This window comes from Triturus cristatus, chromosome 1_1, assembly GCF_964204655.1.
Source record: "Triturus cristatus chromosome 1_1, aTriCri1.1, whole genome shotgun sequence".
Lineage (NCBI taxonomy): Eukaryota > Metazoa > Chordata > Amphibia > Caudata > Salamandridae > Triturus > Triturus cristatus.
The window spans coordinates 510,098,903-510,119,576 of NC_140579.1; the positions used below are offsets into that span (position 1 = coordinate 510,098,903).

Below are 20,674 nucleotides of genomic sequence, written 5' to 3' on the forward strand. Positions count from 1 at the left end.
TGCATTACCCTATATCCTAAAATAAGACCCACTACACTACACACACACCACTGCAATACCCTAAACCCTAAAACACTACCCACAGCACTACCCCCTTCACTACACAAACACCACTGCACTACCCTAAACCCTAAAACACTACCCACAGCACGACCCCTACACTACACAAACACCACTGCACTACCCTAAACCCTAATACACTACCCCAGCACTACCCCCTATACTACCCAAACACCACTGCACTACCCTAAACCCTAAAACACTACCCCCAGCATGACTCCCTACACTACACAAAAAACAATGCACTACCCTAAACCCTAAAACACTACCTCCAGCACGACCCCCTACACTACCCAAACACCACTGCACTACACTAAACCCTAAATCTACCCCCAGCATGACCTCCCACAGTACACAAACACCACTGCACTAACCTAAACCCTAAAACAATAACCCAGCACGAACCCCTACACTATCCAAACACCATTGCACTACCCTAAACCCTAAAACACTAACCCCAGCATGACCCCCTACACTACCCAAACACCACTGCACTACCCTATACCCTAAAACGTGGCCCCCTATACTACCCAAACATCACTGCACTACCCTAATCCCTAAAACATTACTCCCAGCACGACCCCTACACTACACAAACACCACTGCACTACCCTAGACCCTAAAACACAACCCTAGCTCGACCCCTTCACTACACAAACACCACTGCACTGCCTTAAACACTAAAACACTACCCCCTGCACGACCCGTACACTACACAAACACCACTGCACGACCCTAAACCCTAAAACTACCCCAAGCATGAACCCATACACTACACAAACATCACTGCACTACCCTAAACCCTAAAACACTACCTGAAGCACGACCCCCTACACTACAGAAACACCATTGTACTACCCTAAACCCTAAAACATTACCCCCAGCATGACCCCCTTCACTACCCAAACACAACTGCACTACCCTGAACCCTAAAACATGACTCCCTACACTACACAAACACCAATGCACTACCTTAAACCCTAAAACACTACCCCAGCACAACCCCCTACACTACCCAAACACCACTGCACTACCCTAAACCCTAAAACACTACCCCTACACTACATAAACACCACTGCACTACCCTAAACCCTAAAACACTACCACAAGCATGACCTCCTACACTACACAAACACCACTGCACTACCCTAAACCCTAAATCTACCCCCAGCATGACATCCCACACTACACAAACAGCACTGCACTACCCTAAACCCTGAAACACTACCCCCAGCATGAACCCCTACACTACCCAAACACCACTGCACTACCCTAAACCCTAAAACACTAACCCCACCATGACCCCCTACACTACCCAAACACCACTGCACTACCCTATATCCTAAAATAGGACCCCCTACACTACACAAACACCACTGCACTACACTAAACCCTAAATCTACCCCCAGCATGACCTCCCACAGTTTACAAACACCACTGCACTAACCTAAACCCTAAAACAATAACCCAGCACGAACCCCTACACTATCCAAACACCATTGCACTACCCTAAACCCTAAAACACTAACCCCAGCATGACCCCCTACACTACCCAAACACCACTGCACTACCCTATATCGTAAAATAGGACCCCTACACTACACAAACACCACTGCACTACCCTAAACCCTAAAACACTACCCACAGCATGACCCCCTACACTACACAAACACCACTGCACTACCCTAAAACACTACCCCCAGAATGACCCCCTCATAACACAAACACCACTGCACTACCCTATATCCTAAAATAGGACCCTCTACACTACACAAACACCACTGCACTACCCTAAACCCTAAAACACTACCCACAGCATGACCCCCTTCACTACACAAACACCACTGCACTACCCAAAACCCTAAAACACTACCTGAAGCACGACCCCTTACACTACCCAAACACCACTGTACTACCCTAAACCCTAAAACATTACCCCCAGCACGACCCCCTTCACTACCCACACACAACTGCACTACGGTAAGCCCAAAAACACTACCCCCAGCACGACCCCCTACACTACCCAAACACCACTGCACTACCCTAAACCCTAAAACACGACCCCCTATACTATACAAACACTACTGCACTACCCTAAACCCTAAAACACTACCCCTAGCACAATCCCCTACACTACACAAACACCACTGCACTACCCTAAACCCTAAAACACTACCCCTACACTACACAAACACCACTGCACTCTCCTAAACCCTAAACCACAACCCCCAGCACAACGCTCTACACTACACAAACACCACTGCACTACCCTAAACCCTAAAACACTATCCCTACACTACACAAACACCACTGCACTACCCTAAACCCTAAAACACTACCCCCAGCACGACCCCCTGCAGTACACAAACACCACTGCACTACCCTAAACCCTAAATCTACCCCCAGCATGACATCCCACACTACAAAAACACCACTGCACTACCCTAAACCCTGAAACACTACCCCCAGCACGAACCCCTACACTACCCAAACACCACTGCACTACCCTAAACCCTAAAACACTAACCTCAGCATGACCCCTACACTACCCAAACACCACTGCATTACCCTATATCGTAAGTTAGGACCCACTACACTACACAAACACCGCTGCACTACCCTAAACCCTAAAACACTACCCACAGCATGACTCCCTACACTACACAAACACCACTGCACAACCCTAAACCCTAAATCTATCCCCAGCACGACCCCCTACACTACCCAAACACTACTGACCTACACAAAACCCTAAAACTACCCCCAGCATGACCCCCTACACTACACCAAAAACACTGCACTACCCTAAAACCCTAAAACACGACCCCCTACACTATACAAACATCACTGCACTACCCTAAACCCTAAAACACTACCCCAGCACAATCCCCTACACTACACAAACCCCACTGCACTCTCCTAAACCCTAAACCACTACCCCCAGCACAACGCTCTACACTACACAAACACCACTGCACTACCTTAAACCCTAAAGCACTACCCCTACAGAAACACCACTGCACTACCCTAAACCCTAAAACACTACCCCCAGCACGACCCCCTACACTACACAAACACCACTGCACTACCCTGAACCCTAAATCTACCCCTAGCATGACATCCCACACTACACAAACACCACTGCACTACCCTAAACCCTGAAACACTACCCCCAGCATGAACCCCTACACTACCCAAACACCACTGCACTACCCTAAGCCCTAAAACACTAACCCCAGCATGACCCCCTACACTACCCAAACACCACTGCATTACCCTATATCCTAAAATAAGACCCACTACACTACACACACACCACTGCAATACCCTAAACCCTAAAACACTACCCACAGCACTACCCCCTTCACTACACAAACACCACTGCACTACCCTAAACCCTAAAACACTACCCACAGCACGACCCCTACACTACACAAACACCACTGCACTACCCTAAACCCTAATACACTACCCCAGCACTACCCCCTATACTACCCAAACACCACTGCACTACCCTAAACCCTAAAACACTACCCCCAGCATGACTCCCTACACTACACAAAAAACAATGCACTACCCTAAACCCTAAAACACTACCTCCAGCACGACCCCCTACACTACCCAAACACCACTGCACTACACTAAACCCTAAATCTACCCCCAGCATGACCTCCCACAGTACACAAACACCACTGCACTAACCTAAACCCTAAAACAATAACCCAGCACGAACCCCTACACTATCCAAACACCATTGCACTACCCTAAACCCTAAAACACTAACCCCAGCATGACCCCCTACACTACCCAAACACCACTGCACTACCCTATACCCTAAAACGTGGCCCCCTATACTACCCAAACATCACTGCACTACCCTAATCCCTAAAACATTACTCCCAGCACGACCCCTACACTACACAAACACCACTGCACTACCCTAGACCCTAAAACACAACCCTAGCTCGACCCCTTCACTACACAAACACCACTGCACTGCCTTAAACACTAAAACACTACCCCCTGCACGACCCGTACACTACACAAACACCACTGCACGACCCTAAACCCTAAAACTACCCCAAGCATGAACCCATACACTACACAAACATCACTGCACTACCCTAAACCCTAAAACACTACCTGAAGCACGACCCCCTACACTACAGAAACACCATTGTACTACCCTAAACCCTAAAACATTACCCCCAGCATGACCCCCTTCACTACCCAAACACAACTGCACTACCCTGAACCCTAAAACATGACTCCCTACACTACACAAACACCAATGCACTACCTTAAACCCTAAAACACTACCCCAGCACAACCCCCTACACTACCCAAACACCACTGCACTACCCTAAACCCTAAAACACTACCCCTACACTACATAAACACCACTGCACTACCCTAAACCCTAAAACACTACCACAAGCATGACCTCCTACACTACACAAACACCACTGCACTACCCTAAACCCTAAATCTACCCCCAGCATGACATCCCACACTACACAAACAGCACTGCACTACCCTAAACCCTGAAACACTACCCCCAGCATGAACCCCTACACTACCCAAACACCACTGCACTACCCTAAACCCTAAAACACTAACCCCACCATGACCCCCTACACTACCCAAACACCACTGCACTACCCTATATCCTAAAATAGGACCCCCTACACTACACAAACACCACTGCACTACCCTAAACCCTAAATCTACCCCCAGCATGACATCCCACACTACACAAACAGCACTGCACTACCCTAAACCCTGAAACACTACCCCCAGCATGAACCCCTACACTACCCAAACACCACTGCACTACCCTAAACCCTAAAACACTAACCCCAGCATGAGCCCCTACACTACCCAGACACCACTGCATTACCCTATGTCCTAAAATAGGACCCCCTACACTACACAAACACCACTGCACTACCCTAAACCCTAAAACCCTACCCCCAGCATGACCCCCTGCAGTACACAAACATCACTGCACTACCCTAAACCCTAAAACACTAACCTCAGCATGACCCCTACACTACCCAAACACCACTGCATTACCCTATATCGTAAGTTAGGACCCACTCCACTACACAAACACCGATGCACTACCCTAAACCCTAAAACACTACCCACAGCATGACTCCCTACACTACACAAACACCGCTGCACAACCCTAAACCCTAAATCTATCCCCAGCACGACCCCCTCCACTACCCAAACACTACTGACCTACACAAAACCCTAAAACTACCCCCAGCATGACCCCCTACACTACACAAAAAACACTGCACTACCCTAAAACCCTAAAACACGACCCCCTACACTATACAAACACCACTGCACTACCCTAAACCCTAAAACACTACCCCCAGCACAATCCCCTACACTACACAAACCCCACTGCACTACCCTAAACCCTAAAACACTACCCCCTACAATACAAAAACACCACTGCACTACCCTCAACTCTAAAACACTACCCCATCACGACCCCCTACCCTACCCAAACACCACTGCACTAACCGAAACCCTAAATCAACCCCCAACATGACCCCCCCACACTACCCAAAAACCACTGCACTACCCTAAACCCTAAAACACTACCCCCATCACGACCCCTTAAACTACCCAAACACCACTGCACTTCCCTACACCCTAAATCTACCCCAGCACTACCCTCTACACTACACAAACACCACTGCACTACCCTAAACCCTAAAACACTACCCTCAGCACGACCCCTACACTACACAAACACCACTGCACTACCCTAAACCCTAATACACTACCCCAGCACTACCCCCTATACTACCCAAACACCACTGCACTTCCATAAACCCCAAAACAGTACCCCCAGCATGACCCCCTCAAAACACACACACCACTGCCCTACCCTAAACCCTAAATCTACCCCCAGCATGACATCCCACACTACACAAACAGCACTACACTACGCTAAACCCTGAATCACTACCCCCAGCATGAACCCCTACACTACCCAAACACCACTGCACTACCCTAAACCCTAAAACACTAACCCCAGCATGACCCCCTTCACTACCCAAACACAACGGCACTACGGTAAACTTAAAAACAATACCCCCAGCATGACCCCCTACACTACCCATACACCACTGCACTACCCTGAACCCTAAAGCATGACCCCCTACACTACTCAAACACCACTGCACTACCCTAAACCCTAAAACACTACCCCCAGCACAACCCCCTACACTACCCAAACACCACTGCACTACCCTAAACCCTAAAACACTACCCCTACACTACACAAACACCACTGCACTACCCTAAACCCTAAAACACTACCCCCAGCATGACCCCCTACACTACACAAACACCACTGCACTACCCTAAACCCTGAAACACTACCCACAGCACAAACCCCTACACTACCCAAACACCACTGCACTACCCTAAACCCTAAAACACTAACCCCAGCATGACCCCCTACACTACCCAAACACCACTGCACTACCCTATATCCTAAAATAGGACTCCCTACACTACACAAACACCACTGCACTACCCTAAACCCTAAAACACTACCCACAGCATGACCCCCTACACTACACAAACACCACTGCACTACCCTAAAACACTACCCCCAGAATGACCCCCTCATAACACAAACACCACTGCACTACCCTATATCCTAAAATAGGACCCTCTACACTACACAAACACCACTGCACTACCCTAAACCCTAAAACACTACCTCTACACTACACAAACACCACTGCACTCTCCTAAACCCTAAACCACAACCCCCAGCACAACGCTCTACACTACACAAACACCACTGCACTACCCTAAACCCTAAAACACTAACCCCAGCATGACCCCCTACACTACCCAAAAACCACTGCACTACCCTATATCCTAAAATAGGACTTCCTACACTACACAAACACCACTGCACTACCCAAAACCCTAAAACACTACCCACAGCATGACCCCCTACACTACACAAACACCACTGCACTACCCTAAACCCTAAAACACTACCCACAGCATGACCCGCTACACTACACAAACACCACTGCACTACCCTAAACCCTGAAACACTACCCCCAGAATGACCCCCTCACAACACAAACACCACTGCACTTCCCTAAACCCTAAAACACTACCCCAGCACAACCCCCTACACTACCCAAACACCACTGCACTACCCTAAACCATAAAACACTACCCCTACACTGCACAAACACCACTGCACTACCCTAAACCCTAAAACACTACGCCCAGCATGACCCCCTACACTACACAAACACCACTGCACTGCCCTAAACCCTAAAACATTACCCCCAGCATGACCCACTACACTACCCAAACACCACTGCACTGCCCTAAACCCTAAAACACTCCCCCTAGCACGATCCCCCTACACTACACAAACACCACTGCACTACCCAAAACCCTAAAACACTACCTGAAGCACGACCCCTTACACTACCCAAACACCACTGTACTACCCTAAACCCTAAAACATTACCCCCAGCACGACCCCCTTCACTACCCACACACAACTGCACTACGGTAAGCCCAAAAACACTACCCCCAGCACGACCCCCTACACTACCCAAACACCACTGCACTACCCTAAAACACGACCCCCTATACTATACAAACACTACTGCACTACCCTAAACCCTAAAACACTACCCCTAGCACAATCCCCTACACTACACAAACACCACTGCACTACCCTAAACCCTAAAACACTACCCCTACACTACACAAACACCACTGCACTCTCCTAAACCCTAAACCACAACCCCCAGCACAACGCTCTACACTACACAAACACCACTGCACTACCCTAAACCCTAAAACACTATCCCTACACTACACAAACACCACTGCACTACCCTAAACCCTAAAACACTACCCCCAGCACGACCCCCTGCAGTACACAAACACCACTGCACTACCCTAAACCCTAAATCTACCCCCAGCATGACATCCCACACTACAAAAACACCACTGCACTACCCAAAACCCTGAAACACTACCCCCAGCACGAACCCCTACACTACCCAAACACCACTGCACTACCCTAAACCCTAAAACACTAACCTCAGCATGACCCCTACACTACCCAAACACCACTGCATTACCCTATATCGTAAGTTAGGACCCACTACACTAAACAAACACCGCTGCACTACCCTAAACCCTAAAACACTACCCACAGCATGACTCCCTACACTACACAAACACCACTGCACAACCCTAAACCCTAAATCTATCCCCAGCACGACCCCCTACACTACCCAAACACTACTGACCTACACAAAACCCTAAAACTACCCCCAGCATGACCCCCTACACTACACCAAAAACACTGCACTACCCTAAAACCCTAAAACACGACCCCCTACACTATACAAACATCACTGCACTACCCTAAACCCTAAAACACTACCCCAGCACAATCCCCTACACTACACAAACCCCACTGCACTCTCCTAAACCCTAAACCACTACCCCCAGCACAACGCTCTACACTACACAAACACCACTGCACTACCTTAAACCCTAAAGCACTACCCCTACACAAACACCACTGCACTACCCTAAACCCTAAAACACTACCCCCAGCACGACCCCCTACACTACACAAACACCACTGCACTACCCTGAACCCTAAATCTACCCCTAGCATGACATCCCACACTACACAAACACCACTGCACTACCCTAAACCCTGAAACACTACCCCCAGCATGAACCCCTACACTACCCAAACACCACTGCACTACCCTAAGCCCTAAAACACTAACCCCAGCATGACCCCCTACACTACCCAAACACCACTGCATTACCCTATATCCTAAAATAAGACCCACTACACTACACACACACCACTGCAATACCCTAAACCCTAAAACACTACCCACAGCACTACCCCCTTCACTACACAAACACCACTGCACTACCCTAAACCCTAAAACACTACCCACAGCACGACCCCTACACCACACAAACACCACTGCACTACCCTAAACCCTAATACACTACCCCAGCACTACCCCCTATACTACCCAAACACCACTGCACTACCCTAAAACACTACCCCCAGCATGACTCCCTACACTACACAAAAAACAATGCACTACCCTAAACCCTAAAACACTACCTCCAGCACGACCCCCTACACTACCCAAACACCACTGCACTACACTAAACCCTAAATCTACCCCCAGCATGACCTCCCACAGTACACAAACACCACTGCACTAACCTAAACCCTAAAACAATAACCCAGCACGAACCCCTACACTACCCAAACACCATTGCAGTACCCTAAACCCTAAAACACTAACCCCAGCATGACCCCCTACACTACCCAAACACCACTGCACTACCCTATACCCTAAAACGTGGCCCCCTATACTACCCAAACATCACTGCACTACCCTAAACCCTAAAACATTACTCCCAGCACGACCCCTACACTACACAAACAACACTGCACTACCCTAGACCCTAAAACACATCCCTAGCACGACCCCTTCACTACACAAACACCACTGCACTGCCTTAAACCCTAAAACACTACCCCCTGCACGACCCGTACACTACACAAACACCACTGCACGACCCTAAACCCTAAAACTACTCCAAGCATGACCCCATACCCTACACAAACATCACTGCACTACCCTAAACCCTAAAACACTACCTGAAGCACGACCCCCTACACTACAGAAACACCATTGTACTACCCTAAACCCTAAAACATTACCCACAGCATGACCCCCTTCACTACCCAAACACAACTGCACTACCCTGAACCCTAAAACATGACTCCCTACACTACACAAACACCACTGCACTACCCTAAAACCTAAAACACTACCCCAGCACAACCCCCTACACTACCCAAACACCACTGCACTACCCTAAACACTAAAACACTACCCCAAGCATGACCCCTAAACTACACAAACACCACTGCACTACCCTAAACCCTAAATCTACCCCCAGCATGACATCCCACACTTCACAAACAGCACTGCACTACCCTAAACCCGAAACACTACCCCCAGCACGAACCCCTACACTGCCCAAACACCACTGCACTACCCTAAACCCTAAAACACTAACCCCACCATGACCCCCTACACTACCCAAACACCACTGCACTACCCTATATCCTAAAATAGGACCCCCTACACTACACAAACACCACTGCACTACACTAAACCCACCCCCAGCATGACCTCCCACAGTTTACAAACACCACTGCACTAACCTAAACCCTAAAACAATAACCCAGCACGAACCCCTACACTATCCAAACACCATTGCACTACCCTAAACCCTAAAACACTAACCCCAGCATGACCCCCTACACTACCCAAACACCACTGCACTACCCTATACCCTAAAACGTGGCCCCCTATACTACCCAAACATCACTGCACTACCCTAATCCCTAAAACACTACCCCCAGCATGACCCCCTACACTACACAAACACCACTGCACTTCCCTAAACCCTAAATCTACCCCAGCAAGACCCCCTACACTACACAAACACCACTGCACTACCCTAAACCCTAAAACACTACCCCCAGCATGACCCCCTACACTACACAAACACCACTGCACTACCCTAAACCCTTAATCACTACCCCATCACGACCCCCTACATTACCCAAACATCACTGCACTTCCCTAAACACTAAAACACTACCATCAGCACGACTCCTTACACTACCCATACACCACTGCACTACCCTAATCCCTAAAACATTACCCCCAGCACGACCCCTTTACTACACAAACACCAATGCACTGCCTTAAACCCTAAAACACTACCCCCAGCAGAACCCCCTACACTACACAAACACCACTGTACTACCCTAAACCCTAAATATACTCCCAGGATGACCCCCTACACTACACAAACACCACTGCACTACACTAAAGCCTAAAACACTACCCCAATCACGACCCCCTACACTACACAAACACCGCTGTACTACCCAAAACCCTAAAACCGTAACCCAAGCACGACCCCCTTTACTACCCAAACACAACTGCCATACCCTAAACCCAAAAACACTACCCCCAGCATGACCCCCTGCACTACAGAAACACCACTGCACTACCCTAAACCCTAAAACACTACCCCAAGCACGACCCCTACACTACACAAACACTACTGCACTAACCAAAACCCTAAAACACTACCCCTTGCACAACCCGCTACAATACCCAAACACCAATGCACTAACCTAAACCCTAAAACACTACCCCCTACAATACACAAACACCACTGAACTACCCTAAACCCTAAAACACTACCCCCAGCACAGCCCCTACACTACACAAACACCACTGCACTACCCTAAACCCTACACCAGCACTAACCCAACACTACCCAAACACAAGTGCACTACCCTAAACTCTAAAACACTACATCCATCACGACCCCCTACCCTACCCAAACACCACTGCACTTCCATAAACCCTAAAACACTACCCCCAGCATGACCCCCTCAAAACACAAACACCACTGCACTAACCGAAAACCTAAATCTATCCCCAACATGACCCCCCCACACTACCCAAACACCACTGCACTCCCCTAAACCCTAAAACACTACCCAAGCATGAACCCTTACACTACCCAAACACCACTGCACTACCCTAAACCCTGAAACATTACCCCCAGCATGACCCCCTACACTACCCAAACACCAATGCACTACCCTAAACCCTTAAACACTACCCCCAGATGGACCCCTACACTACCCAAACATCACTGCACTACCCTAAACACTAAAACACTGCCACCGGCACGACTCCCTCCACGACCCAAAAACCACTGCACTACCCCAAAAACCTAAAACACTACCCCATCACGATCCCTTAACCTACCCAAACACCACTGCACTTCCCTACACCCTAAATCTACCCCCAGCACTACCCTCTACATTACACAAACACCACTGCACTACCCTAAACCCTAAAACACTACCCCCAGCATGACCCCCTACACTACACAAACACCACTGCACTACCCTTAAACACTACCCCCATCACGACCCCCTACATTACCCAAACATCACTGCACTTCCCTAAACACTAAAACACTACCATCAGCACGACTCCTTACACTACCATACACCACTGCACTACCCTAATCCCTAAAACACTATCCCCAGCACGACCCCTTTACTACACAAACACCAATGCACTGCCTTAAACCCTAAAACACTACCCCCAGCACAACCCCCTACACTACACAAACACCACTGTATTACCCTAAACCCTAAATATACCCCCAGGATGACCCCCTACACTACACAAACACCACTGCACCAACCTAAAACCTAAAACACTACAGCAGCACGACCCCCTACATTACACAAACACCTCTGTACTACCCTAAACCCAGCACAACGACCTTCACTACCCAAACACAACTGCACTTCCCTAAACCCAAAAACACTACCCCCAGCACAACCCCCTACACTACCCAAACACCACTGCACTACCCTAAACCCTAAAACACGACACCCTAACCTACACAAACACAACTGCACTACCCTAAACCCTAAAACACTACCCCAGCATGACTCTTACACAAACAAACATCACTAAACTACCCTAAACCCTTAAACACTACCCCCAGCACGACCCCCTACACTACCCAAACATCACTGCACTACTTTAAACACTAAACACTAACACCAGCACGACCCCCTACACTACCCAATCACCACTGCACTACCCTAAACCCTAAAACACTACCCCTTCACTACACAAACACCACTGCACTACCCTAAACCCTAAAACACAACCCCAGCAAGACCACCTACACTACACAAAAACCAATGCACTACCCTAAACCCTAAAACACTACCCCAGCACGACTCCCTACACTACCCAAACACCACTGCACTACACTAAACCCTAAAACACTACCCCCAGCACAAACCCCTACACTACCCAAACACCAGTGCACTACCCTAAACCCTAAATCTACCCCCAGCATAAACCCCTACACTTCACAAACACCACTGCACTACCCTAAACCCTAAAACACTACCCCAAGCACGACCCCTACACTACACAAACACTACTGCACTAACCAAAACCCTAAAACACTACCCCTTGCACGACCCGCTACAATACCCAAACACCAATGCACTAACCTAAACCCTAAAACACTACCCCCTACAATACACAAACACCACTGCACTACCCTAAACCCTAAAACACTACCCCCAGCACAGCCCCTACACTGCACAAACACCACTGCACTACCCTAAACCCTACACCAGCACTAACCCAACACTACCCAAACACAAGTGCACTACCCTAAACTCTAAAACACTACATCCATCACGACCCCCTACCCTACCCAAACACCACTGCACTTCCATAAACCCTAAAACACTACCCCCAGCATGACCCCCTCAAAACACAAACACCACTGCACTAACCGAAAACCTAAATCTATCCCCAACATGACCCCCCCACACTACCCAAACACCACTGCACTCCCCTAAACCCTAAAACACTACCCAAGCATGAACCCTTACACTACCCAAACACCACTGCACTACCCTAAACCCTGAAACATTACCCCCAGCATGACCCCCTACACTACCCAAACACCACTGCACTACCCTAAACCCTTAAACACTACCCCCAGATGGACCCCTACACTACCCAAACATCACTGCACTACCCTAAACACTAAAACACTGCCACCGGCACAACTCCCTCCACGACCCAAAAACCACTGCACTACCCCAAAAACCTAAAACACTACCCCATCACGATCCCTTAACCTACCCAAACACCACTGCACTTCCCTACACCCTAAATCTACCCCCAGCACTACCCTCTACACTACACAAACACCAATGCACTAACCTAAACCCTAAAACACTACCCCCTACAATACACAAACACCACTGCACTACCCTAAACCCTAAAACACTACCCCCAGCACAGCCCCTACACTACACAAACACCACTGCACTACCCTAAACCCTACACCAGCACTAACCCAACACTACCCAAACACAAGTGCACTACCCTAAACTCTAAAACACTACATCCATCACGACCCCCTATCCTACCCAAACACCACTGCACTTCCATAAACCCTAAAACACTACCCCCAGCATGACCCCCTCAAAACACAAACACCACTGCACTAACCGAAAACCTAAATCTATCCCCAACATGACCCCCCCACACTACCCAAACACCACTGCACTCCCCTAAACCCTAAAACACTACCCAAGCATGAACCCTTACACTACCCAAACACCACTGCACTACCCTAAACCCTGAAACATTACCCCCAGCATGACCCCCTACACTACCCAAACACCAATGCACTACCCTAAACCCTTAAACACTACCCCCAGATGGACCCCTACACTACCCAAACATCACTGCACTACCCTATATCCTAAAATAGGACTTCCTACACTACACAAACACCACTGCACTACCCAAAACCCTAAAACACTACCCACAGCATGACCCCCTACACTACACAAACACCACTGCACTACCCTAAACCCTAAAACACTACCCACAGCATGACCCGCTACACTACACAAACACCACTGCACTACCCTAAACCCTGAAACACTACCCCCAGAATGACCCCCTCACAACACAAACACCACTGCACTTCCCTAAACCCTAAAACACTACCCCAGCACAACCCCCTACACTACCCAAACACCACTGCACTACCCTAAACCATAAAACACTACCCCTACACTGCACAAACACCACTGCACTACCCTAAACCCTAAAACACTACGCCCAGCATGACCCCCTACACTACACAAACACCACTGCACTGCCCTAAACCCTAAAACACTCCCCCTAGCACGATCCCCCTACACTACACAAACACCACTGCACTACCCAAAACCCTAAAACACTACCTGAAGCACGACCCCTTACACTACCCAAACACCACTGTACTACCCTAAACCCTAAAACATTACCCCCAGCACGACCCCCTTCACTACCCACACACAACTGCACTACGGTAAGCCCAAAAACACTACCCCCAGCACGACCCCCTACACTACCCAAACACCACTGCACTACCCTAAAACACGACCCCCTATACTATACAAACACTACTGCACTACCCTAAACCCTAAAACACTACCCCTAGCACAATCCCCTACACTACACAAACACCACTGCACTACCCTAAACCCTAAAACACTACCCCTACACTACACAAACACCACTGCACTCTCCTAAACCCTAAACCACAACCCCCAGCACAACGCTCTACACTACACAAACACCACTGCACTACCCTAAACCCTAAAACACTATCCCTACACTACACAAACACCACTGCACTACCCTAAATCCTAAAACACTACCCCCAGCACGACCCCCTGCAGTACACAAACACCACTGCACTACCCTAAACCCTAAATCTACCCCCAGCATGACATCCCACACTACAAAAACACCACTGCACTACCCTAAACCCTGAAACACTACCCCCAGCACGAACCCCTACACTACCCAAACACCACTGCACTACCCTAAACCCTAAAACACTAACCTCAGCATGACCCCTACACTACCCAAACACCACTGCATTACCCTATATCGTAAGTTAGGACCCACTACACTACACAAACACCGCTGCACTACCCTAAACCCTAAATCTATCCCCAGCACGACCCCCTACACTACCCAAACACTACTGACCTACACAAAACCCTAAAACTACCCCCAGCATGACCCCCTACACTACACCAAAAACACTGCACTACCCTAAAACCCTAAAACACGACCCCCTACACTATACAAACATCACTGCACTACCCTAAACCCTAAAACACTACCCCAGCACAATCCCCTACACTACACAAACCCCACTGCACTCTCCTAAACCCTAAACCACTACCCCCAGCACAACGCTCTACACTACACAAACACCACTGCACTACCTTAAACCCTAAAGCACTACCCCTACACAAACACCACTGCACTACCCTAAACCCTAAAACACTACCCCCAGCACGACCCCCTACACTACACAAACACCACTGCACTACCCTGAACCCTAAATCTACCCCTAGCATGACATCCCACACTACACAAACACCACTGCACTACCCTAAACCCTGAAACACTACCCCCAGCATGAACCCCTACACTACCCAAACACCACTGCACTACCCTAAGCCCTAAAACACTAACCCCAGCATGACCCCCTACACTACCCAAACACCACTGCATTACCCTATATCCTAAAATAAGACCCACTACACTACACACACACCACTGCAATACCCTAAACCCTAAAACACTACCCACAGCACTACCCCCTTCACTACACAAACACCACTGCACTACCCTAAACCCTAAAACACTACCCACAGCACGACCCCTACACTACACAAACACCACTGCACTACCCTAAACCCTAATACACTACCCCAGCACTACCCCCTATACTACCCAAACACCACTGCACTACCCTAAACCCTAAAACACTACCCCCAGCATGACTCCCTACACTACACAAAAAACAATGCACTACCCTAAACCCTAAAACACTACCTCCAGCACGACCCCCTACACTACCCAAACACCACTGCACTACACTAAACCCTAAATCTACCCCCAGCATGACCTCCCACAGTACACAAACACCACTGCACTAACCTAAACCCTAAAACAATAACCCAGCACGAACCCCTACACTACCCAAACACCATTGCAGTACCCTAAACCCTAAAACACTAACCCCAGCATGACCCCCTACACTACCCAAACACCACTGCACTACCCTATACCCTAAAACGTGGCCCCCTATACTACCCAAACATCACTGCACTACCCTAAACCCTAAAACATTACTCCCAGCACGACCCCTACACTACACAAACACCACTGCACTACCCTAGACCCTAAAACACATCCCTAGCACGACCCCTTCACTACACAAACACCACTGCACTGCCTTAAACCCTAAAACACTACCCCCTGCACGACCCGTACACTACACAAACACCACTGCACGACCCTAAACCCTAAAACTACTCCAAGCATGACCCCATACCCTACACAAACATCACTGCACTACCCTAAACCCTAAAACACTACCTGAAGCACGACCCCCTACACTACAGAAACACCATTGTACTACCCTAAACCCTAAAACATTACCCACAGCATGACCCCCTTCACTACCCAAACACAACTGCACTACCCTGAACCCTAAAACATGACTCCCTACACTACACAAACACCACTGCACTACCCTAAAACCTAAAACACTACCCCAGCACAACCCCCTACACTACCCAAACACCACTGCACTACCCTAAACCCTAAATCTACCCCCAGCATGACATCCCACACTTCACAAACAGCACTGCACTACCCTAAACCCGAAACACTACCCCCAGCACGAACCCCTACACTACCCAAACACCACTGCACTACCCTAAACCCTAAAACACTAACCCCACCATGACCCCCTACACTACCCAAACACCACTGCACTACCCTATATCCTAAAATAGGACCCCCTACACTACACAAACACCACTGCACTACACTAAACCCTAAATCTACCCCCAGCATGACCTCCCACAGTTTACAAACACCACTGCACTAACCTAAACCCTAAAACAATAACCCAGCACGAACCCCTACACTATCCAAACACCATTGCACTACCCTAAACCCTAAAACACTAACCCCAGCATGACCCCCTACACTACCCAAACACCACTGCACTACCCTATACCCTAAAACGTGCCCCCCTATACTACCCAAACATCACTGCACTACCCTAATCCCTAAAACACTACCCCCAGCATGACCCCCTACACTACACAAACACCACTGCACTTCCCTAAACCCTAAATCTACCCCAGCAAGACCCCCTACACTACACAAACACCACTGCACTACCCTAAACCCTAAAACACTACCCCCAGCATGACCCCCTACACTACACAAACACCACTGCACTACCCTAAACCCTTAATCACTACCCCCATCACGACCCCCTACATTACCCAAACATCACTGCACTTCCCTAAACACTAAAACACTACCATCAGCACGACTCCTTACACTACCCATACACCACTGCACTACCCTAATCCCTAAAACATTACCCCCAGCACGACCCCTTTACTACACAAACACCAATGCACTGCCTTAAACCCTAAAACACTACCCCCAGCAGAACCCCCTACACTACACAAACACCACTGTACTACCCTAAACCCTAAATATACTCCCAGGATGACCCCCTACACTACACAAACACCACTGCACTACACTAAAGCCTAAAACACTACCCCAATCACGACCCCCTACACTACACAAACACCGCTGTACTACCCAAAACCCTAAAACCGTAACCCAAGCACGACCCCCTTTACTACCCAAACACAACTGCCATACCCTAAACCCAAAAACACTACCCCCAGCATGACCCCCTGCACTACAGAAACACCACTGCACTACCCTAAACCCTAAAACACTACCCCAAGCACGACCCCTACACTACACAAACACTACTGCACTAACCAAAACCCTAAAACACTACCCCTTGCACAACCCGCTACAATACCCAAACACCAATGCACTAACCTAAACCCTAAAACACTACCCCCTACAATACACAAACACCACTGAACTACCCTAAACCCTAAAACACTACCCCCAGCACAGCCCCTACACTACACAAACACCACTGCACTACCCTAAACCCTACACCAGCACTAACCCAACACTACCCAAACACAAGTGCACTACCCTAAACTCTAAAACACTACATCCATCACGACCCCCTACCCTACCCAAACACCACTGCACTTCCATAAACCCTAAAACACTACCCCCAGCATGACCCCCTCAAAACACAAACACCACTGCACTAACCGAAAACCTAAATCTATCCCCAACATGACCCCCCCACACTACCCAAACACCACTGCACTCCCCTAAACCCTAAAACACTACCCAAGCATGAACCCTTACACTACCCAAACACCACTGCACTACCCTAAACCCTGAAACATTACCCCCAGCATGACCCCCTACACTACCCAAACACCAATGCACTACCCTAAACCCTTAAACACTACCCCCAGATGGACCCCTACACTACCCAAGCATCACTGCACTACCCTAAACACTAAAACACTGCCACCGGCACGACTCCCTCCACGACCCAAAAACCACTGCACTACCCCAAAAACCTAAAACACTACCCCATCACGATCCCTTAACCTACCCAAACACCACTGCACTTCCCTACACCCTAAATCTACCCCCAGCACTACCCTCTACATTACACAAACACCACTGCACTACCCTAAACCCTAAAACACTACCCCCAGCATTACCCCCTACACTACACAAACACCACTGCACTACCCTAAACCCATAAACACTACCCTCAGCACGACCCCCTACATTACCCAAACATCACTGCACTTCCCTAAACACTAAAACACTACCATCAGCACGACTCCTTACACTACCATACACCACTGCACTACCCTAATCCCTAAAACACTATCCCCAGCACGACCCCTTTACTACACAAACACCAATGCACTGCCTTAAACCCTAAAACACTACCCCCAGCACAACCCCCTACACTACACAAACACCACTGTATTACCCTAAACCCTACATATACCCCCAGGATGACCCCCTACACTACACAAACACCACTGCACCAACCTAAAACCTAAAACACTACAGCAGCACGACCCCCTACATTACACAAACACCTCTGTACTACCCTAAACCCAGCACAACAACCTTCACTACCCAAACACAACTGCACTTCCCTAAACCCAAAAACACTACCCCCAGCACAACCCCCTACACTACCCAAACACCACTGCACTACCCTAAACCCTAAAACACGACACCCTAACCTACACAAACACAACTGCACTACCCTAAACCCTAAAACACTACCCCAGCATGACTCTTACACAAACAAACATCACTAAACTACCCTAAACCCTTAAACACTACCCCCAGCACGACCCCCTACACTACCCAAACATCACTGCACTACTTTAAACACTAAACACTAACACCAGCACGACCCCCTACACTACCCAATCACCACTGCACTACCCTAAACCCTAAAACACTACCCCTTCACTACACAAACACCACTGCACTACCCTAAACCCTAAAACACAACCCCAGCAAGACCACCTACACTACACAAAAACCAATGCACTACCCTAAACCCTAAAACACTACCCCAGCACGACTCCCTACACTACCCAAACACCACTGCACTACACTAAACCCTAAAACACTACCCCCAGCACAAACCCCTACACTACCCAAACACCAGTGCACTACCCTAAACCCTAAATCTACCCCCAGCATAAACCCCTACACTTCACAAACACCACTGCACTACCCTAAACCCTAAAACTCTACCCCAAGCACGACCCCTACACTACACAAACACTACTGCACTAACCAAAACCCTAAAACACTACCCCTTGCACGACCCGCTACAATACCCAAACACCAATGCACTA

General features: G+C 48.8%; 1 long non-coding RNA gene across 1 annotated transcript in view; it reads left to right on the forward strand.

The window, feature by feature from the left end:
• The window catches only part of LOC146870490 (uncharacterized), a 956,892-nt gene that overhangs the window by 195,366 nt on the left and 740,852 nt on the right, over positions 1 to 20,674 (forward strand). The gene's annotated exons all lie outside the window — the stretch shown is intronic.